The sequence below is a fragment of the Ictidomys tridecemlineatus genome, chromosome 2 (genome assembly GCF_052094955.1).
Source record: "Ictidomys tridecemlineatus isolate mIctTri1 chromosome 2, mIctTri1.hap1, whole genome shotgun sequence".
NCBI lineage: Eukaryota > Metazoa > Chordata > Mammalia > Rodentia > Sciuridae > Ictidomys > Ictidomys tridecemlineatus.
In genome coordinates, this window is record NC_135478.1 from 21,698,918 (window position 1) to 21,721,487 (window position 22,570).

The 22,570-nt window shown below is 37.1% G+C and overlaps 1 protein-coding gene across 3 annotated transcripts in view; it reads right to left on the minus strand.

The window, feature by feature from the left end:
* Nucleotides 1-13,088, minus strand: part of Ctnnb1 (catenin beta 1) — a 35,000-nt gene extending 21,912 nt beyond the window's left edge. For all 3 annotated transcript variants that reach the window (XM_005317409.3, XM_005317408.3, XM_040290055.2), the window contains exon 1: nucleotides 12,947-13,088. The gene's annotated coding sequence lies outside the window, so the exon portion shown is untranslated. The remainder of the gene's footprint in view (nucleotides 1-12,946) is intronic.
* Between the last annotated feature and the right edge of the window lie 9,482 nt (nucleotides 13,089-22,570).

Genomic DNA, 22,570 nt, shown 5'->3' on the forward strand with positions numbered 1-22,570 from the left:
TGAATTCTATGAGGGTTGAGACTGTGTCTTTAGTTCCTCACTGTTTTCAAAGCATTTAGCATATATTAAGTCCTTAAACATTTGATAAACTAAGTTTGCCAATTAAAAAATGCTCAAAAAGCAGACAGTATCACACACAAAATGTAATATAAAGGCTTAGATATCCAACAATTATATATAACCTAAGAGGTTTTTAAATGCCTCAGATCCATGAAGGTTTCATTTATGAAGAACTAATACATCTAGAACAAGGATGAACAAACAAGGATGAACAAACTTTCTGCCAAGTGCCAGAAAGTAAATATTTTAAGTTTTTTGTGGGCCATAAGTTCTCTGTTGAAACTACACAATTCTGTGACTAAAATTTGAAAGTAGCTACAGATAGTATCATACTAATGAACATAGCTATTTTCCAATAGAACTTCACTCATGAAAACCAAAATATGAATTCCATATCATTTTCATTATGTTGTGCAATATTATACTTCTTTTGACTTGTTTTCAGCCATTTAAAAATGTAAAAAAAATTCTTACAAAAACAGAAGTATGCAATAGTTTGTCAACTCCTCATTTTATTATACATTTTAGGTAAATGAATTTATATTTTAAGTAAATATATTAAGCCTAAATGTGAAGGCCTGAACAGAAAAGAGTTTCAAGTGGGTTAACAGGTACAAAGAAAGTCACAATGTTTTCTTTTCCTTCTAAAACACGCTGTGTGAAAAACACAAAACTGAACCCAATGATACACCAAGACTATTTGAGAAAAACATTTCCAGTCATTAAGACTAGTATATAATAAACCAGAATGCAGTTTTAATATATGCATGACTTTTATTTTCCATATAAAGTTAGCTCAAAGGTTCCCTTAAAACTGGCAGATCCTTCCAAGGTGTTAATCAGGTTAACTAGGAACATCTAAAATTACAGATGACTAAGCAGTTCTTTATTAGAGGGGCTGGTATATGGTCCTGGCATTACACTTTTAAGTGTCATAGGTTGCTGCTGCTGCTACCCCCAGCTAATTAGTATGTTATAAATTATAACATGGTCGAAGCTCTATGAATAACATTAGGAAGTAATTCAAGGTAAAAAGTAAAAAGAGCAAACCCCAAAAAACAAAAACCCCTGACCCCGAAGAGTAACCTAACATCAGGTCCCTAAGAAACATGTATTCATTAAAACATAGATTCCTATCTTTAGCAACCTTCTGTCCCCCACCACCATGTTAAATTTATGTTATTCCCCCAAAAGAAAGACATTTTTCTTCTATTGAGAGCCTTACCCTAGGTTCTCTAATATTTGAGAAGAGAATATTAAGGAAAGTACGGTGAGCTAGGAAGCTTTTATTTTAAAAATGTAACTGCTTTTTATTTCAATATAAATATCTTTAATAAGAAACAGCCCCTAATCTTTGTTCTATTGTGAATCCCAAAATAAACCAGTAAATGAGTCATAACCTGGTGCTACACATGAATATCCCAATGGCATATTTTTTTCTCAATTTGCCAATTGTTGCATATTCAAAAGATTTGTTTGTTCCAAGGAAAACTTTCCCATATTTCTTTTATTTACTCAATAGTTTCAGGAAATAGAAATACTAACAGCATAATGCAATGTACAGATTTCATTCATTTATTCAACAAATATTTATCCATCAGCTATATGCTGGGAGAAACTGTTAACAGATTCTAGATACAGGGTAATTAAAACAAATATGGTTCTTGCATTGAGAGGGACAGAAAGTAACTTAACAAAGAAAGAGTGATTAACTAAGCAACAAACTGTTAGAGGAAAATAGAATGACCAAGCAGAAGATCTCACTAAGAATAATCTGAGACTTCTGAAGGACAACCTTCAAGCAGATGCGATTAAGATGCAAAAGAGCCAGGCTGTGAGTAAAACAAAAGTAAAAACATTCCAAAAACAAAAAATACTATATGCAAAGGTCTGGAGTCATGAAAGAACTTCATCTTTTAAGAAGAAATCTTCAGATCAGAGTGGTTTGATTATACAGAAAGGGGTGAGTGCAAGGAGATGAGGCTGAAAACAGCCAGATTATATAGGGTACTCTAGCCTTTGGGAAGGAATGTTTTTTCTCTCTTCTAAGTTTCATCAGAACTCATAAAAGGTTATAAAGTACATGAATGAACAAGCTGTCATTTGCACTTTAAAAAGCTGGTTCTAGCTACAATTTGAAACCTGGAAGGAAAACATAAAGAATAAATACCAGTACAGCAGCTAGAGCAACAAATAGTCCAAGTGATGGGTATTAGCTTAGGCTAGCGTAAGTGCTAGGCACAAAAAATAGCTAGACTGTAGTAATACTTACTTTATCTGTGCTGATGAAATGGATATAGTAGATGAGAGAAATTAAAGTAGATAAGAGGAATTAAAATGACTTCTAGGGCTGGGGATATGGCTCAAGTGGTAACGCACTCGCCTGGCATGCGTGGGGCGCTGGGTTCGATCCTCAGCACCACATAAAAATAAAAGATGTTGTGTCCACCGAAAACTGAAAAATAAATATTAAAAATTAAAAAAAAAAAAGATTACTCCTAGGTGTCTGGTTTGAGCAGTTAGGTCTAGTAGTGATATGTAAGTAAAAAAGAGGTGTTTTTAAAACTGCACTAGTCATGTGGCTATTAACAGTTAAATTTAATTTACTATTAAAAAATAAGTTCTTGTCACACAGCTACATTTCAAATGTTCAACAGTCACATAGCTGGACACTACCATATTGGACTGCACAGATAAATATTTCCACCAATAGAAAATATTTTACTGGACAGGGCTATTCTAAAAGGAAAAAAGTACAAAATGCACCAGATGCTGAATGATCCAGCAAATCTAAAGTAAAAAAGTATTCATCTGATTAGACAACAGAGGTTCAACATTGAACTCAACAAAAGCATGTTCACTGGAATAAGAACACAAACTAGAATGAGGATGAAAACTGGAGACCATGTATATAAGATATCTCTTTCAGTCTGTGCAAGGGAGCAGAAAATTAAATGGGGCATTAGCTGAAAGGAAACAAAAGCTGGTTGGTTCTGGAATATTCATTCAACAAACCTTTGTGAATACCTATAAATTTCATACACTGTTTTGGATACCAGGGAATACAAAGCCAGGAAAAGAAGCCTGTAGAGGGAAAATAAAAAGCAAGTAAACACCTGTTACACATCACAGTATGATTAACTGCCAGAAGTTAAATACATGAGTATTATTTAATAAGAGTGAAATTGAGTGAAGATATCTCATTGTGGAAGTGATATCTGACATCAGTCCATGAATGTTTGATCAATTTAAGGAAAAAAAAAAAAAGTCAAATGGCAGCAAGAAGAGAAAAGTAATACCTACTGATGAAGGTCATGGTCTGAACACACAGGAGCTTGTGCTTTTCCTGAGAAGTAAACCTCCTAGAGATTTCTGAACAGAAAAGTTACATGATCTATTGCTTTAAAAAGGATTACAACAGCTACTGTGTTGAGAATACACTTAAAGGAAGACCAATTAGAAAGCCTTTGCAATAATCCAGGCAAAAGATTAAGACAGCATGGCTACGGTTAATTTTTGGATATATTTTGAAAGAAAAGCAGACAGGATTTACAGAAAGAATTTTGGAGGGTGGGAGAAAGATGAGTGAGGAACTGCAAAGTCTTAAGCCTGAGTAAGAGAGTTTTATCTAAGAAAGGCAAAAATATATATATAAATCTTTGGGAGAAACTAGGTCAGTTTTAGATTTATTAATATCAAAAATGTTAATATGAGAATGTTAATATGCAGAATATGAGAATGTTAGAGTTAAGAAGCAACCGAGGCTAGGAATAAAAAAAATGGAAGTCATTAGCAAATAGCTGTAAACATCATTTATTTAAAGTTAGATAACAAATATGGACAACCAGAGGTCAAAAAAATGGATGAAAAATCAACGAAGCAACAGCCAGTAGGGCAGAAAGAAAACCTACCTAGACAGAGTCAAGTGAAACAAATGTTCCTAGCAAATGGACTAATTGCTACAAATAGGTTAAATGATATGAAGACTAAAAATTTGTAATACTGGTAGGGGTTCAAAAAAAAGGGGGCAAATAGCACATATATGCAACTATTTCAAAGTGTTTGCCTTAAAGAGAGACAGAGACTAGGGTGGTGAGTGAAAAAAGAAATGGTAGAAAAGATTTTTTTAAATGGGATAAATAATAGCACTTTAGTGTGCTTATGGGAAGAATCAGCAGAGAAGTAAAATACCAAGGATGCAAGAGAAGGGAGAATGAATGAAAGGCAGAGTAATATTCTCGAAAGCAAAAAGGGACTGTCATCTAGTATACAATTACAATGAATTGGTCAATTTTACCTTAAGAGCAAATATTGGAGACATCCATTCACAGCATCAGAGAAGAATGTAAAGGGAACAGTCACACATATGGGAGCTTATAGGAATTCTTCCAATTGCTCAATATTCTTAGTGAACTGGAAAGTAAGGACATTAAGTTAGAGTGAGAAAGTGGAAAGGAAGTATTGGACATTACATTGTAGAGGGAAAAGTACAAGATAGTCACAAAGTGAACTAACAGATTATGGATCACTGGGCATTGTCCCATGGAAGGACAAGGTTGTTGAGCATATATAAAGGAAAGTGATTACAATTAAAAATGAAATTTCACTTGGGTATAAATTAGAGTGACTGATGGGAAATTTCATCTGGGTAGACTAGGTTCCAGTGGGGCTGTAGAAGGGCTGTTGGAACTGAAGTATTTACTAAAGGAATAAGAGAGTGGAGTGCCTAAAATGAGATGGGGAGAGAGGGCAAAGTTACTGGTACAAAAAAGGTATTCTAGGATATGACAATGGGAATGTGACAGAATTAAGGTGGAAAATAAGATCACAAGAAAAGAAATCAGAGAACTAAGCGGTCAGGATCCTGGAAGCATATTCTACACCAATGTTACTCAAAGTGCCAAAACAGAGTCTGTGCCAGATTGTAAATCAAAACACTTTTTCAAAACACTGCTTTCTTCATCAAAAAGTCTTGCTTCAAAAAAAAAAAAAAAAAAAAAAAAAGCCAGTTGAACTCAGTGAACTTAGTGACAGGTAATTCACGTTTTGAAATAAATTTAATACAATTCGTACTGGCAATAAAGAGTTCATAAACCAGATTTGAAATTAGCACTGTTCTATATGGGTACTGATATTACCAAGAATTAAAAAGGAGAGAGTGACAATGAGGACCTAATAAAGTGTTCCAGGAAGGAGGAGAATGACCAATGTTTGAAATCAAGACAAGTAGTGGGTAGTAAAATTTGATAACATTAAAATCAAAGCTTGGAACTTTGAGAATGACCAAGAAGTAATTCTGGAATGATGCATTCCAGAAGTCAAAATGAATGGATTTCAAAAGATGATGGTAAGTAGGAGATGGGGACTAAAGTAGATTCTTGGGAGAGCAAGGTATAACTAAAGTAACAAACTCCTTGAAAAGGCATGCACCAGGACTGGCCTCTGACCAAAATGCAATTCTTCCTTCATTGTAAAGATGCACCTTTAATATAGCCTGATGATCGGAAGGTTGGGGTGTGAAGTAGGTTCTAGCTTCTAGTCAAGGAGAAAGAAGAGGCATTATATCGTACTTTGCCTTAGTCCTTTCTAGACAAATGTTTAAGGATTTGGGATATAATGACAATAAGGACAAACCTAAGACCCATTAGCATATAGTCAAAGTATTCTTCAAGTATGATCAATAGTACTGTGTAACAACAAAAACAACAAAACAATCCCATTTTAGTGTTCCCAGCTTCCCCATATTAAACAATATTATTTTAACTATATTCACTCTGCCTCAATAATGACCACCAATCTTCTGGTATTCCTAGATGTCTAATCTCTATAAACTTCCTAGCCTTTCATTTCTCATCTATAATTCAGAACCCAAAAAAGTGACGGCAAAATTAAAAGTAGGGATTAATGATATATGGAAGACAACTCAGATATAAAATAACATCAGTTGGGCTAAAAAGCTAAATGAACAATAGCATTAGGCAAAATGCCAGAAAATTGACACATTAAATTTACAATTCTATTTAAGTACAGTCTTATCAAGCATATTATTTTTCCTAAACAATAATTTTTCATCTAAATGAATTATAAGGTATAGATAATATACCTTATTTGACATCATTTCATTCTTTCAATCATCTCAAATGGAATTCAGTGTTTTCCTATACAGGGGACTGGAATTCCATTTGGAAACTTCCAGGATCAGCTACACTGAAAAATGTTACCAAGAATCCCTTGTTCCTCCTTTATACACATGGCATTCATCTAGTACATGAAAACTTCAAAGACAGACTCATTCCCTATTCCCTTACCCCAAATCACTTTAATTATACTTAAAAAAGAGTACAGTACTTAAAGTCTGTTATAGCTCTTCAATCAGTTTACGTTGTATTAAAGGGAAATTGGGATAACTTTGCAACAACCACTTCTCAGTGTATCAAATTATTCAGCTTATCTTCAAATTGCACTCCCAAGAAACTCTGTAGTAAATTTAACTTCTCATATTTTTATGTGAATAGTGTCCAATAGTATTACATAACATACATATGTATCACTATTATTTCAGCTATCACAAAACTGTTAATGAAAGCTCATTAAATTCATCTTTCAGCTTTTGTAACACTTTTACTTCCACCTCAGGATCAATTACTAGCATTTAAGATAAAATTTATTAACTAGGGCTGAGGTCTATGACATGAAGGCTGATGAACTTGAAAGAACAAGTCAGCTAACCACACCCCCTCAATTTTTTAACATATCCGTTTCAAATCAGTTAAAAAAAAAAGTATCAGTCCAACAACTCATGAATCATTAAATCACAAGCAAAATCATGGAAACATTAGTGAAAAAAATTTAAAATTGAAATAAATGGGGGAGAAAATGACAAATGTTATGAAGCAGTTTCACCCCATCATCATCCAGCTGTTCAAGCTCTTCAAAGTGTCAGAGGAAGAGGGGGCAGCTTTTCCAAAAATTCAAAAGAAATCAGAGTTAAGAAAACTTCTAAAATATTATAAAAGAAACTTTAAAATGGCTCCATAAAATCACTGGGAATTGTGGGATAATCAAGGGGGAAGTGAGGCACCTCTGAGATTAATGCTTTATGAAAGGTTCACTGATCAGCTTGCATTTTGTACATACTTTATAAGAATTACAGCCTACAGCACTATTTTTCAGGTAATGTTTTTTAAAACCAATGTTGGCTTATGATCTGTGAAGACTAAACAGTCAACTTTTCAAAGTCTGGAAATAAAAAACCTTGTTAGAATAAAATATTTAACTTAAATCTATTAAACTGTTGCATAAAATTTGTATTGACTAAAAAGGGATTAAGTAAAACACATTCAATTAATTAAAATTTTGAATCTAGTATAATACCAATAGTTATGCTTAGAAATGCTAAGGCTTCTGATGAAAACTAGGACATCATTTAAAGTGTAAAATTTGAGGTTGACAGAAATTGTGTTCATACAGAATCTTTCCAGCATTAAGTGTCATTTAGGTTAAGTTTTGATACTCCCTTTAAAATGATAAAGAACTGTATTTAAGCTGGTCAGGTAATGAAATGAGCAAGTTATTTCGCCCCTTCTTTCTTGAATCAAACCATCTTAATTTTTAATTTAAAAGTGTGGGTCTCCCAGACTTCACAAACATGTTAATAATATGAATACTGTTTCTTAAGTTCCTTATCATCAATTAATAGAAGGCATTTTCCAAGTGCTTAAATAAAAACTTACCAGTTATTTGCTAAATTACATAAATTCAAGAACCAGTCATTTCAAAATATCACCACAAATACCTATATACCAAATACTACTACTACAGATAGCAGCACTATATGCAAATTAGCAGTATTCTGCAATAGATGCATTTTATTTGGGCTGAAGAACGTCTTAACACTTGAATTTCATATGCTAATATTTGCACACTGAAAGATGTATATTAATCCGGATTTCCTACTTCTTGTAGGCAAAAAAAAAAAAAAAAGATGAAGAGAATGATGATCTGGCAAAATAAAATAAACCATATTTTCACATGATGGCTGGTGCTGCTTACAACCAGCTGCTTCCATGAGACATGGTGCTTTCCCATTGGAGGTTCTGAGTGGTCTGAGATACCCAGTATCTTCCTGATCCTAGAAATACCTGAGTAGCCATTTCTACTACAATGTAGTAAGACCAAATTCTATATGGCTTGTGAAAGCAATCTTACAGAATCATATTTCTTGAACATCCAATTGCTGTGTTATATTAATGAAGAAGTAATCAATTTCAAGAGATAAATTTCTAGTAAGACTTTTTTTCAATAAGTTTTGTGTAAATTAAAAAGAACTTTCAAATACTTTCATTTCTCATAAAAATCTTAAAAAAAAAAAAAAGAAAAAAGAAACAGAAGCCTGCATCAGGGCAATTTTCAGATGATGTTTTTAAAAACCAATGGTGGTCTATGGTTTGCATTTTTTCATTCCAGTCACAGTAACATTTAAATATGGAGACTAAATACCCAACTTTCCAAATTCTGGAAATAAAAAAAGCTTGCTAGATATAAATGCTGCAAATACTAAGCAGTTAACTTGGACAGCCCAAGTATGACTGTTTATGGAGGAATATTTAACCCATTTTGAGATAACCATTTACTTAAGGCATTCTTGTCTTAAACACTCAACTAGATATAATAACTATAGATTTCTTATAGTCAAAAATCAATGTTTCCACAGAATTATACTGAATGTCAAAGGCAAAACGGAACAATCAGTGATACTATCATTTTCCTCCCCTACACTATTAACATTTTAATTTCATTTTAACCACAGTCTCGGAGACAGCTTAAAAAAAAAAACAAAAAAAACCCTAAACTCTTTGAGATTTTTCCATTAACTAACCATTTGACTTCCAAAAATCTAATCCAGAACAAGCTTCATTTCTGTCAGTAATCAGACTCTGATTTGAAATAAGTATTTTCAGAAAATAATGTTAGTAACAGAAATGCATAAACTTCAACTAAGGAGCCTAGAAAAAGGCCTTCACTGAAAAATTCAATGGGTTATGGCCCATAACTCGGTACCAGAGACCCTACAGTCCAGTTGCTACAGCATTGTTTTTTAGTTCACATATACTAACTTATCTAGTTCCTGATAGAGCACTTATTCATATTTAGACAAATTAGCAATTCCCATCTTCATTAATGTTTTGAGATTTTTTTTAGTTTTTTTTTCAATGACTAAAAATTATTATCTCCTAAAGCATTTAAATGAGTTTTTGGTTTATTGTTATATTTTAAGCAAAAGGATCTTAATAAATTAATTCCTTAATTTAACTATTCTTCAAATATTGGTAGCAATGACATTTACTCATACCAGTCTTTTAATTAGTAGTGTTTATAAATTATTCTAGAATTCATAAGGTTTCAAATTGATTCTCTCATCAGAACTATTCATACACATTCCACATAAAGTTTGTTGAATAATAATAAAAAAAAAACACAAGCATTATATTATATCCACTGGAGGGCACTCAACATGACCAAAGCATGCAAGGAAAACATGTTCTAACACTACTTCACTCTATTGCCTCAGGACTCAAGAGACTTTGGGAGTAGGAAATGTGTCTTTAAAAAAATGCCCATAACCCAAGTCCAAAAAGGAGGTAAAACCCTAAAAATGGGTTTCTAATTTGTTTGACTTCTCTCCTTAAGAGCTTCTTTTTCCTTAGGGAAAAAACATTATATGCATATTTCAAGGACAGCAGAGTTCAGGCCTCAACAGATAAATCTAGGTTTCAAACCAAGTCAAGCTGAGTCTTGCAGTAAACACAAAGGCAACTTTCTTAAGTAAACAGAGGAAATAGAGAACTTTCTCCAGATTATAAATGATGAACCCCTATAGGAGTTAATGCCTAACTCATTTTAAATTAAAACAAGGCACATATTTTCCTTTTGTGAAGCCAGAGGACTATGTATTTAATTTAACCTATTGGCCTAGTTATCTATCACTGTCAGTATTGGAGAAATATTATATAAACAATAGTCTGTTAAAAGAGAATTGACTCTGAAAATGAGTATCCTGTCAATAGGGTACAGGAGGCAATGATCTGTATGTGATTTGTACAAAGCAGAAGCAGCTCCTATTTTTACCATTTACTTTTATGGAATAAAAATATTTTCAGTAAAGTTGTTTTAACAATAGTTTAGAAGAGGCCAACAAAAAAAGCTAATAATAATATTTTCAAAACAATCAAAAAAACATGCAGCACTACAAAGGAGTTACTAGTATTGTTTATTAGAAGTTTGTCCAGTTCTACCTTCTGCCTTGGATTAAAGTCATACTTCTGACCAATGTCAAAAAGTTCTCTTAAAATTTACCACCTATTAATCTACAATTATTATCAGCCTAGATTATGGAGAGAAATAAAATCACCTTATGATTGATTAATACAGTACCTCAGGTTAATAACACTAATGTTCCATTTGACTGAATATACATATGTAATCCATTTCAGGGGTTTTAATAACTTATGAGCTCTTCAATCTGTTCTATCTTACAACAACAAAAAGGATCTCTGCAAGTTTTCTAATTGTCACATTTCAAAGTATACTTATAGAAATGTTTGAAATGTGGCTCCTGGTTTTCCCTTTCTATTTTAGTAGTGTTTTGAAAACAAGCATTTAGACCCTCATTTACAACAATTTTTATTCCTGTCATCAATTAGGATTAAGTTTGATAAATTTTAATATTAGACTGCACATTTTCTACAATAATCATGGTAAAGGAAGTAATCAAATCACAGACAGTTCCCAAACAACACAAAACCAATAAAAAACCAACATCTCTTGGACACTTCTTGACTCCTAAACACTGTTAAATGTTTCCCTTTTTTAATTAACCACTTTTTAAAAATTCGGTTTTTCCTATAAACTTTTAAATAACTGTTTGAGACTCTCAGGCTAGGACTCCACAGGACTTTTAAGTTATATGCAATACTAAGTAACCTTTCTAGAGCAGTTTTTCCCCCTCCTCAAGGACTTAAGACTTGAATAGTCTCAGCATTCCTTTAATCCTATAGAAAAGACTTCTGCAAGTTTTTCAAGTTACTGTTGCAATCACTTCAGGGCCATGTCCTTGTACATGGCCTTCAGAACAAAGATTAGGTCAAAGTAATGAATATGGGGGCAAATTAATCAAATTTTGTCTACTGTGAAAGGGCATCCTCAAATCTTAAGTTGTTTTTTGTGGTGGTGGTGGCGGTGGCTATTTTGTTTTAAATTCGGAGATGTGGATGGTTTCAATGTAAAAATAAATGTAGCAAAACAAAAAGCCTCCAAAGTATAAGTTTATGTCACTAATTTAGGCAGACAGCAAACACCAATATAAAGTAAATAATACTTCGATCTATAATATTTCTTCGAATAAAGTTAACACAAAAACATCTAAAGATACTAAATGTTCACCAAATAACAAATAATGGCTTCATAAATTCCAGAAAAAATAATTTACAACTTAGCGATCTGAGAAACATTAGCCTAGACTTTATCAAAGAAAATGCTGCCGTCTCTTCAAGTTGGTCTCTTCAAGTTGATGTCTCGTCTAAGCCACCATTATTCATGATACAAAGCTCTTATTTCACTAAAACCACTCCTCGATTTCCTTTTGCCGACCTCTGCATACCAGCAGCCTAGTCTCTCTTCATTCACTACTCACAAACTCGGGGGGAGGGGAGACCACAGATGTCTGGAAGATACAAAGTATGAGACAATGCTCCCTCCAAAGGGGAACAGAAAACGAAGGAAAAAAAACCTACACCCCACCGCCAAAGCTTTCGAGCTTGGCTGATTCAGGAGCGGGCTATGGGAAGGAACTTAAAACTTCGAAAGTCTAGGTTCAAAGTTCTCTCTCCAGACAAAACACTGAAACAAAGTTGCAATGCCTGGATTTTATTTATTTAGCCAATTTGGAATCAAGGAAAATTTTCGTTTCTCCCAAAAGAAAATGTCCTCTAAAAATCAAGTTTAGCTGCCATAAAACTACTTGGATTAACGTATTTCTAATTCTCCCAGTCAGAGGCTGAATCTGCTCACTTGGTAAGAAACAGTAAGCGAGTCACCGTTCGCCCCCACCCCCTCTCTTTAGGGTCTCGTCTCCACTGCCACAAACCCAAGACAACCAGTACAAGTCGCTTTGCTTTCACTCATCTGCACCGTAAGAGAAAAATAGAGGTGGAAGACACGATTTCATCTGTGCACACCCTACTGACGCATCGTGCCGACTGCACTGAGAGAGTTTGGTTACTCTAAGGTTTAAAGTTGCTTGGATTCAAACTCACATAGCCAGAGCATTAAGAAAATATTACCAATTCTCTTATTTTCCTTAAGAACGAAAAACGAAACCTGCTATGTCTCCCGGACCCATCCCCTAAAGCGGACGGGACCTAGGGTGGTGTCCCCGCCACTGCAAGGAACCCCAACTCGCCGCGGGCTGGAAGGCGGAGCCCCTGGCCCCACCCCGCCCCCCACCCGGCCGGCGCATCCCGAGGCGCAGGGTCCCTCCCCCAAACTCGGCCGCGACCGGAGCCCGGACGCCAGTGGCGGCCCCCAACCCCACCCCCACCCGCCGGCCATCCGGACTCCCGGACGCCCCCACGACACCCCCTCCCCAACAGCGGCGCCCCCGGGGCAGCGCGGCCAGAGCCCGGCCCGGCCACCGCCCTCCGTGCCCCGGGCGGGGCGGGCCCGCCCCGCTCCTCAGCCCTTGCCCCCGCTTCCCAGCCTGGGCCTCCGAGGTGCTCCGGGCCCAGCTCCCCGCCCGCCGTCGGGACCGCGCGCCCGCGACGAAGTTTGGCTCCGAAGAGGGAACCGGAGCAGCCCAGGAAGGATAAGGAAAGGAGCGCCCAAGCACCTCAGGGGAACAGGCTCCTCCCGCCGCGGGAGTCCGATCGTCCTCGGCCTGCGGTCGCGGCTCGGCGGGGACTGGAGCTGCTCCTTGGACCGTCCTCCGTCTCCGCCTCCCCTCGCTCACGGCTCCCGCGGACGGGCTAGCGCGGCTGCCACAGACCGAGAGGCTTAAAATGGCGCCTCACAAGGACCTCTTATAAGTCGCGCAGGATCCGCTGTATCCTGCCGCCCGGCGCAGCGCGGAGCGTTCCGCCGCGCGAGGACAAGGGGCGGGGCGCGGGCGGGCGCGAAAGTAGTCCCCGTGCCCCGCGGCCCGCCGTCGTCCGTCTCCGGATGGGGCCGGAGGCGGGGCGTTTGCGCGTCCCTTGGACACTCCCCGGGTGGAGGGTGACGGCCACTCGGCTCTGCTAGCCTGGAGGGGGGTTCCGTGAGGGCCCAGAGGTCGGAAGCTGAGAAGCCAGGTCCCTGCGGGCAGCGCTGGAGGAGGGTGGCTCAGGAGTCTTCTGCTGTCCCGAGCTGCACGCCCCCCTCCGCGCGTCCGCAGACCGAGAGAGCAAACGCGGAGTCGCCGCGCGCTTTCCGCGGTCCGCAAGAGGCGGCACCTAGATCACGGCCCCTGGCCGGGTGGGACAGGTTCCCGAAGGGCGGAAGTTCGGGGTCGGGCGGTGGCGCGCGCGCTGTGGTCGGGGCCCGCCCGACCTTAAGCGCTGCTGGACGCCGCCGCCCCACGTTTGGGTGGGGGGCTCCCAGCGGGGTGCAAGTTAGGGTCTCGCAGACATTGCCGTCGGGCCACAAGCTCCCTGCAGGACCTGGCTCGCAGCCCAGTCCCGCCGCGACCAAAGCCTCTCCCCCTGACGGTCCGGGTGGTGGATCCCCCACCTCACCCGCCACTCAACCAGAATCCGGATGGGAGCCGCCGGCAGAGTTGCCTTCCATTCCCACTCCCGAAGGCGGTGAACTCTCGGTGGACTGGGCACCAAGCCTCCAATTCAACAAGTCTTTTGAGTACCTACTGTGAATAAATAACTATTGGAAATGGATTTACTCCAGAGCAACGTCAGTTAGGTTAATTCGTATACATTCTATTTTTATCTGGTTCCACTGTGTCACTAGGTATCGATAGATGTATTTGTGAGGATTTTTCTTAGGGGCGGGGAGGATCTCATGCCTACGGTATTACTTGAGAAATCCGGGTATGTTTATAGAAGCAGCTATAGATTCGGCAACCTCTAATTTTTTGAAACTAATTTTCTGTTCTTCAAAACCATTTTCTAATTCATTTCAATAAAGCTGAAGTTGGTTCTTAATTTCCCTTGGAAATGTCTCCATTGTAATTCAGCAAGATTGGCATTTGTCAAAACCGGAACAATTATGATCAATTCATTTTCTAGTCTTTTATTCTTGTTTTTCTTCCAAAACAACAGGGAGAGTACAAGAAGCAACAGTGAAAGTTATCTCAGTGCTTTTATCCCAGGACTATAATTAATGCGTGCAAACAATAGGTCTTTATACATAAATACAGGCAGGAAACCTACTTACTCATTTCTTCATAGGGGTAGTGTTTGTACTTTTTGGCATAGCTGATGCTTTATGGCCAACGTATTTTTTTATATATATAACTCTTATTTTTCTGTCTTAAGAGTATCTTACTACATATAGTGATAATGTCAACTGCTGTCTATCACCATAGCACATGTGAACCACTGCAGTGATAAAAGTCCACACACTAACATGATGCTCAGTGGAACCCATTGTTTAGAAAGACTTTTTCATTTGTATCTTTGCTAGTAATTCTGTAAAATTTAATGCTGCTGCTGATTGTGGTTAACTTGGTCATAAATTAAACAGATTGAACAGAAAAGGGTATTTTATCAAAGCAATGTTTCTAGTAGGAACTCAAAAAGTGTAAATGGCATTTCCAGGTACTGACCTCCAATTTTAATTATCAAAAGCAGAGTTAAAGAATACACTCGAAATTCAATGAAAGTCATGCATTTAAAATCAAATGGCTGGTTTACCCCTATGAGAGGAATATTTTTAACAGATTTTTTTCTGTTTAGTTAATTTTGCTGAATAAAGCACACTATTAAAACTGGTTAGGACATATCTGCATCTTTAGAAGGTCTGAAGGCTAAAAGCACCTCTATATTTATATTTCTTTTTTCAGTTGCCCAAATAAAGCATTTTTCTATAATTTGAAATTTTAATCTAAATTTAGAATAAAAAATTTTAAATCCCTATTGATGGTATTAAAGGAAATGTAAAATGTGCAACAATGCAGCATGTTGTTTTTCCCATTAAATTCAAGCATACTAGAATTACTGGGTGAACCGGAATTAAAACAAGTCTGCTGAATTTAACAAATTGCTCAGAATTTTTGTTTCTTTCATAAAACAAATTGTTCCAGTTGTCTCACCAAAAATATGAGATGGATAACTTATGTGAAATTAAGACACTATCATTAAACTAAAGAGAAATACAGCATTAAAATACCTAATGAGTGATTTTGTGAAACTTAAAAAATTGACCTTCAGCAATATATTTCATAAAAAACACTTATCTTTTTACACCTTTGGTGTAAAATGGGTGTGACAAAAATTAATTTTGTGAAATGGTGTCAGACAAATGGTCCTAAATTTTAGGCTGTGTTCCTAGAAACCAATAGTGTCTCCAGCTGATTTTAAAAGAGAAGATTTTATTTGTCAAGGTATCAGACCACTGGCACATCAATTGTTGGCTACATAACCTGAGCGTAAAGCATCCTTTCATCAAAACATATGCTTTTGAATTGCCTTTGGGGAAAAAATAAATAAATGCCCAGTTTGTTTTTGCATTTCGGGAAAAATATTAATCAAGTTAGTATTAAAGAAAGTCTGTTCCCTTAAGTCTATCAAATCTATTAATTAAACATTTATTGAGCACCTAAGACAATGAGCTTCCTTTAGAGAAAAGAAAACGGTTGACTGGCTCCTTTTGATTAGGTCACTGAATTTAATGTAAAATTGTAACTGTTAGTCAATCCTACTTGAAAATAAGGAGAAATGGTAGAAAACAAGCTGCGAAGCTAGGGTGTGGTCCCCTTTAGACTGAATCCCCTTGGGAAGAATCCTCTCCTAGCCGAAAGGTAACACTAAGCAATATTCTATGAATTTAAAAACAAACCTGACTCTAAGAAGATCTTTTAAAAATATTTCTTCATGGCAATGTGAAAATACTGGACAAAAATAAGGATCAGCTTTTCATTTAGCAGTTCATCAAGTGGGCTATTTATGGATTGGGACTTTTGATTTGCAATACATCGTCTCAGAGTTCAGTGTTATCTTTTGATTTCTTTCCAGCTGAACAGTCTAAGTAGTTGTAAATACCTCTTGTCAGACTACATGGTTGGCTTTTCTCGCTCACAGAAGTAATCTAGGAACCCACTGGGCAAATTCAGCGGAAAGCCACTGTGGAAAAGCTTGCAGCTAATGTGCACTGCAGAGCAAGGGAGGGGTAGTGAAAGACAGAGCCGATGGCCATGGTGGTGGCCGTGGCCTGGTCCCTTAGTTATGCCAGGAACGCCCTTCATGCTTGGAGTTTTGTGTTCTCAAGGCCTTCATTGGTTTGCCATACTAAGGAAGTACGTTTTAATGGCTACCATAGAAAGTGTGAAGGAGAAGCAATGGAGGCATCATCCATGATATTCAAAGAACATGGAGATATATGTTTCTCAATGTTTGTAAGAACTAAGACAAATACCGCTGCATTGCTAAGAAATCATGCTTTGGATACACATACCCCCCCAACACCCACATGCGCTCGAAGATACACACAACCTCTCTATTAAAAATTTCAAAATGGTTGCAGATATTTCATTCACAAGAAGGTTAAAGGCGTTTCCCATCGCAAGAAGGATTAACTTACCAGAGGATTCTGGGACTGCAGATGTATACTGCGGCAAAATCCTAAATTCATCGAAAAAAATCATTTCTGGACTCCAGCTGCTAAAAATAATAGAATTATAGTAAATCATGGATAAGATTAAAACAAGCCATTTTCACATTCCAAAGTGTTCAGAAAAAAAAAATGATTCTTTTCTTTTAACTCATTTCTTAAACAATGCAAATTTTAAAGTAGCTTTTCTTTCCAGAGCACGCAGCGCCATGAAATCGATAATTTTTGATCTTTCGGTTAGTAGGCAACATGGTGAGCTATTGCAGGGACTGCAGGCAGCAGACATGTTCTTGTCAGCTAAAAATTTTCATATTGTTTTTGAATCCATTGAGATTTGTAGATGTAATATTACCAGTTTTTTGTTTTAGCTTGCACTAGGCTATAGGGGGACGCAAACTCTCAGTTTATCGACATATACATGTCTATTGCTTTATATATATTAAAAACAGGGAGTCTTACTGGATTTTAAACAAAAAATTATGTAAAAGGAGTGGCTGGTGTGATTATAATCCCATCATGCAGGGTCCACGGTTCCCATTTAGTGAAATTTCGCAGAGGGCAACTTCTTAAGAACATCCCTGCTGTGCAGAGTGAAAAGCATGAACAAACCAAAGACAGAATTCATCTGTGTTTATATTTTACAAACAATGAAAAACCTACTCTTTGTATGCCTTTTTTCCCCCACCTTATTATTTCATGAAAACTGCAGCATTGTCCCCGCCCCCATCCAAACACTCACCACCCCAGCACTGCAGTATTCCGTCCCTCTTTTGCTTGTCCTTCGTCTTCTTTTTCGCTTTCACAAATTCTGCACGCGCCATCTTTGTGTGGGGTGATTCTTTGCTAATTTCGGTTACCCATTCTCTCACAAATCAGTTCAGAAATAGAAAATTACAGTGCGCTTTGGGGCTTAATTTGCCTGAATTTCTTTCAGTCTTCCCTTCTGACATAGAAAAAAATGGAAACGACAGGGGGGAATAGCCCAAAAAGAAAGATATTTCTATTATTGCCATAACCTGTTGTATAAGTGGTGATAAAAAAATATTATTAACATAAGAGCAACAGCTGCAGCCTAAATAGAAGCTATGAGATAATTAATGTGCTACAACAAATTAATTTGCTGCAGGTGCTTCTGTTGTGAACTGAGTCACCCATACCATATAAAGTCAAAATACAATTATGATCCCCCACACACACACTAAAACAAAATACAGAGCAAAATGTCCTGTTTAGTAAATATGCCTATTGTAAAAAATAAAAAAATAAATAAAAATGCTCCCCAGTCCTTTTCCCCTACCCTCACCATCTCATCACAAATGGTTTAGTCATGAGTGGGTAAGTTCCATCCCGCGTGTGTATGTGACTGTGTATGTCCTGGGGTGGAGGGTATGGCGTTTTTAAACACATGGAGGTTTATGCTGTGTCTCAGTTGGAAAACATATGGATCAGCTACTGAAGAAAAATACTTTGTTGAGTGGTTACCTATCTGAACTAATTATTTTTTAAAAATCTTGTGTCTTATCAAAGAAGGAAATGTGTTTCTAAGGTGGCATTCTTCCTTGATATTAAAAAAGAGATTTGTTTTTGTTTTGTTTTGTTTTTACTTTTACTTGCTGTCAAATTGGGTGTTTCTGGAGAATGACTGGTGGTTTATATCACAACTGTGTGCCAGAAATACATTGTATCAGGGTAGCACCAGCAGGGGCCTGGAGAAGGTCACAGAGCCAGAAGCAAATGTCCATTTTCTATTTTGTATCACTCAGCAAAAAATAACTTAGGGCCTGGAAAAGAGGAGGAACATACAGATTGATTTTTTTTTTAACTACTTGGCTAAAAAAAAAAAAATTCTCTTACAGAAAGAATACAATCATTTCTGATGTGTTTCTCAGTAATGCTACTGAAAGAAATGACATTTCTGTTTGCATTGCTACCTTAATGTTTTGTTTGTTAAAGACCTCTATCCATTTATCTATCTACCTACCTACCCACCTATGTTTAGTTTTATCATGATCAAATTTTCAAATTTATTAGTTACTAAGGTTTATTCTTTTGGATGAGCTTAATATTTAATTCTAAATCTTACAATAGGTAAGTTTCATATACAATAAACATATTTAACACTGGTATGGGTTTTCTTTAACATATATTTTATTTCATATGCTCCTTTTAGATGGACAAGCAAGGATGTGCATAACCACCCTTCTATACAGAGGTACTGCGTATTTATCACAATTTCTCATGCAGTGTTAGACTTGCAGTTTATTCTGTTTTCCTTTTGTTCTATTAAAGCTTTTTCTTCATCACCTATTTTCAAATCTGTTTATATTTTGAATTTATAATTATAGAATTTTGGTGGGGGGGGGGAAGAAACAAAGACCATATTGGTTTCTTTCAAAAAGAGAAACAAGAAATAGTCAATTTCTTTGATAAAAATAAGAAAAGTTGACAAGTATGAAATTTATATATCTTCATTGGGACTTTCCAGAAATGTCTATGTCAGCCTGTGTCATTCCCACATGAAACTCTGAATTCATATAATTTTATAATTGTGAAATCAAATCAATTTAGGAAAAGAAGAAGGTGCTTGAATTTCTGTTGCTTCAAGGAATCACCCATTCAAAGCATTTCTTCTGCCACTATACATCGTATTAGAACCAGACTGTAAGTAATCAAGGGAGAAAATACTTAACATACATATTCCTTTTTCTTATTAGTGTGCTTCTTTTATCACCAAGCCAATCCCAGCCCCATCGACCCTTCTTCAAAGTACTTGATTTTCATGACCCTTATTCTTAAATTGTCATTATAAGTGACATGGTACAGGTTCTGAAAAATAAAAAAAAATGATAATTACTGAAAGATTGTTTGGGGATGGTTTGTTACGTGGAAAAAGTGTGCTAATAGGGCAGAGATGATTCAGGTTTTTTGTCTTAATTTTAATAATCACATCACCCTGCAGGTTTATCCTGAGTCTTAAATAAAAATTTCTAAAGATTTTTAACTGTTTCAGTTTTCTTAGTAAAATAATTTTGTGTAGATATCCGTTAGGTGAATATTCAAACTATATATGTGTACTGCTGTCAACAGCTTGATTTCTTTCTTTTGTTCAAGGTAAAAAGTAAATATGGGATTTTAGTATTTCTTCATTCCAGTGGATCTGCATATACTATATGAGTTATATTTATTCCACACAGGATCACTGTTCTAAAACTCTGGATCTTTCCCATAATATGCTTTAAACCATTTTTTTCTCCCATTCTCAGTATGTGCAATTAGTTTTTAAAATTAAACTCAGAGCTTGGCTTTTTCTACAGTTGCTGATTATTGCAGAATCTTTTAGGGAATTATACTTTGTGTATTATTGTGTCACATTGAAAAATATATATTAACTCTTTTGTGTATTTGTAAATATCCTGTGTCTTTTCTTTCTTTTATACTGGTTTCAAAGGGAAGTGTTAACAATAAAGATAAAGGATGCCTTTTCGAAATTAAGACTATGAAATGCCTCATTTTAATAATAGTTGTACTTTCAGTATCTGTTGATTGAGGATCTACATAATGACAAAAAGCTGCTATAAATTCTGTATTGCTTTTAAACAAAATTATCTTTTACCAATCCCTGTGGAATCTATATCAGTATGAATGTTACTTGCAACATTGGTGGAAAAATCCACTTTTCAGCACACAAACAATGCTAAGGCCCTAATGGGATCTTGGAAAAGCCACTGCTATAATGAATCCAGGAGATTTGGATCCCATTCTGCTATGCACTAGCTGTATGATGGACAGGCTTTTCAACCTCTCTGAGCCTTGGTATTATCTTTGTGGTAGCAGTAACAGCAATGGTAGTGGAAGTCACAATATCCCAAACGGTGGTTTCCATTTATTGAGCTTCTGCCAGGTTGAAGCTTTGCCCTTCATAACCCAGTGAACAACATCTTTCATATTTGAGACCTCTTAACAGCCAGTGGAAAGGGGAGCATCATTTTCCCACTGCACACTTATGGAAATTAAAGACTTCAAGAAATTAAGGAGTTTGCTCATATTAATTTGCTCAATAAACAGAGCTGGAATTTGAACTCAGATCTGCACTGTTTGGTCAAATAGCCCTGAACCACATGTGGCTCTTAAATTTAGATTAATTAAATTAAATTTCTCAGTTTCATTTTAAGCACAGCACAGACAGCATCTCCATGACCACGGGTAAGTGCCACGGGACAGGGCTGAACAAGGCTGATGGACTGCTAAGCCTGTACTTCAACCACTGGGTTTAATTCTTTTATACCCATTCACGCCTCTACTTATTCATCCCTTCAACAAATATTTATTGAATACTACTATGATCAAGTCACCATTTGGAATGCAGAGAGATATTGCATTGTTGAAAAGAGAAAATGAAAGAGCTTTTCAAGTTATAAGGTTCTATATAAAAGTGAGATGCTTTGATGCTGTAGTTGCTGCAGTGGAGGGTGACCGCTTGGTTGAGGGCAGAGTTTATGCCACTCTTCTTGGAAATCTCTCTTCCCTCTCTTGTGATCTCTAAGCTTGGAAACATACCCATCAGAAGCCAGGCATGGTGGCGCACACCTGTAATTCCAGTGGCTTGGGAAGCTGAGGCAGGAGGATCGCGGGTTCAAAGCAAGCCTCAGCAAAAGTGAGGTGCTTAAGCAACTCATTGACACCCTGTCTCTAAATAAAATACAAAGAAAGGGCTGGGGATGTAGCTTATAGTCAAGTGCTCCTAAATTCAATCCCCCCACCCTCCCAAAAAAGGAAGTACCCATGAGAGCCTCTCATTCTAATAAGAATCCATCTTCCAAACACTTACCCTGAGATTGGGGAATTCCCCAGGCAGAGCTTTGCCAGCAACTGGATATGGCAGATTAGACATGGACTTGAGGTCTCAGTGCTACCAATCAGATGCTTCTATTTGGGGCTTTCATTGGAGTAGATGACACAAAAGAAACTGAGAAAATTTAAATGTTTTAGTGACTGCAGCGATAATGTCTCTTTTCTATGCAATTGTCAATTTACTGTAATTGGGACTGGTGATCTTAAAAGCTACTTTATATTTGTCCACTTCATCCTGCCTTACCTTTATGTTTGCTCCACAAGGGTGGTCCTGAATGTCCATCACTTTCCTGGTCTTTGTCAAGAAACATAGACCTGTGGTTACTAAGGTGCAAAAATACCACCTCTATTTATTAACCCATACCTCTATTTTCAGTTGGAGGTAAAAATTCTCTTCCCAACTAGGGTGAATTGATGTCTTCCGCTCTCTATCAGATCCTCCCCATGGACTAGTTGCTATATATTTTACCCCTTTGGGGTTGGTCCCATGAAGACATGTAAGAGGAATGCAACATTTATTACCTGGCTGATTACTGCTCTCTGGCTCCAGCCAATGTTTAAAGGCGGCTCTGTTGGGGGCATTTTGTGGATTCATTGGCAGCTCCTCTATTGGAACTCTCTGACTTCCTTTCCCTGGGGCATGGAGGGAGTCCATAGTAGCCCTTCTAAGGTCCTGTTCAAGGGTCCTCTTCCAACTGTGGCCTCTCATCCCTTTGATGTCTTCATTATGCCAGATTTTGAGCCATCTATTCAATGTTTCAGCCTGGCAACTTGCCTCACATCTCACTTGAATATGTAAAGACCATCATATCCTGGTATCTCATTGAAACGTCTGTTCTGACAT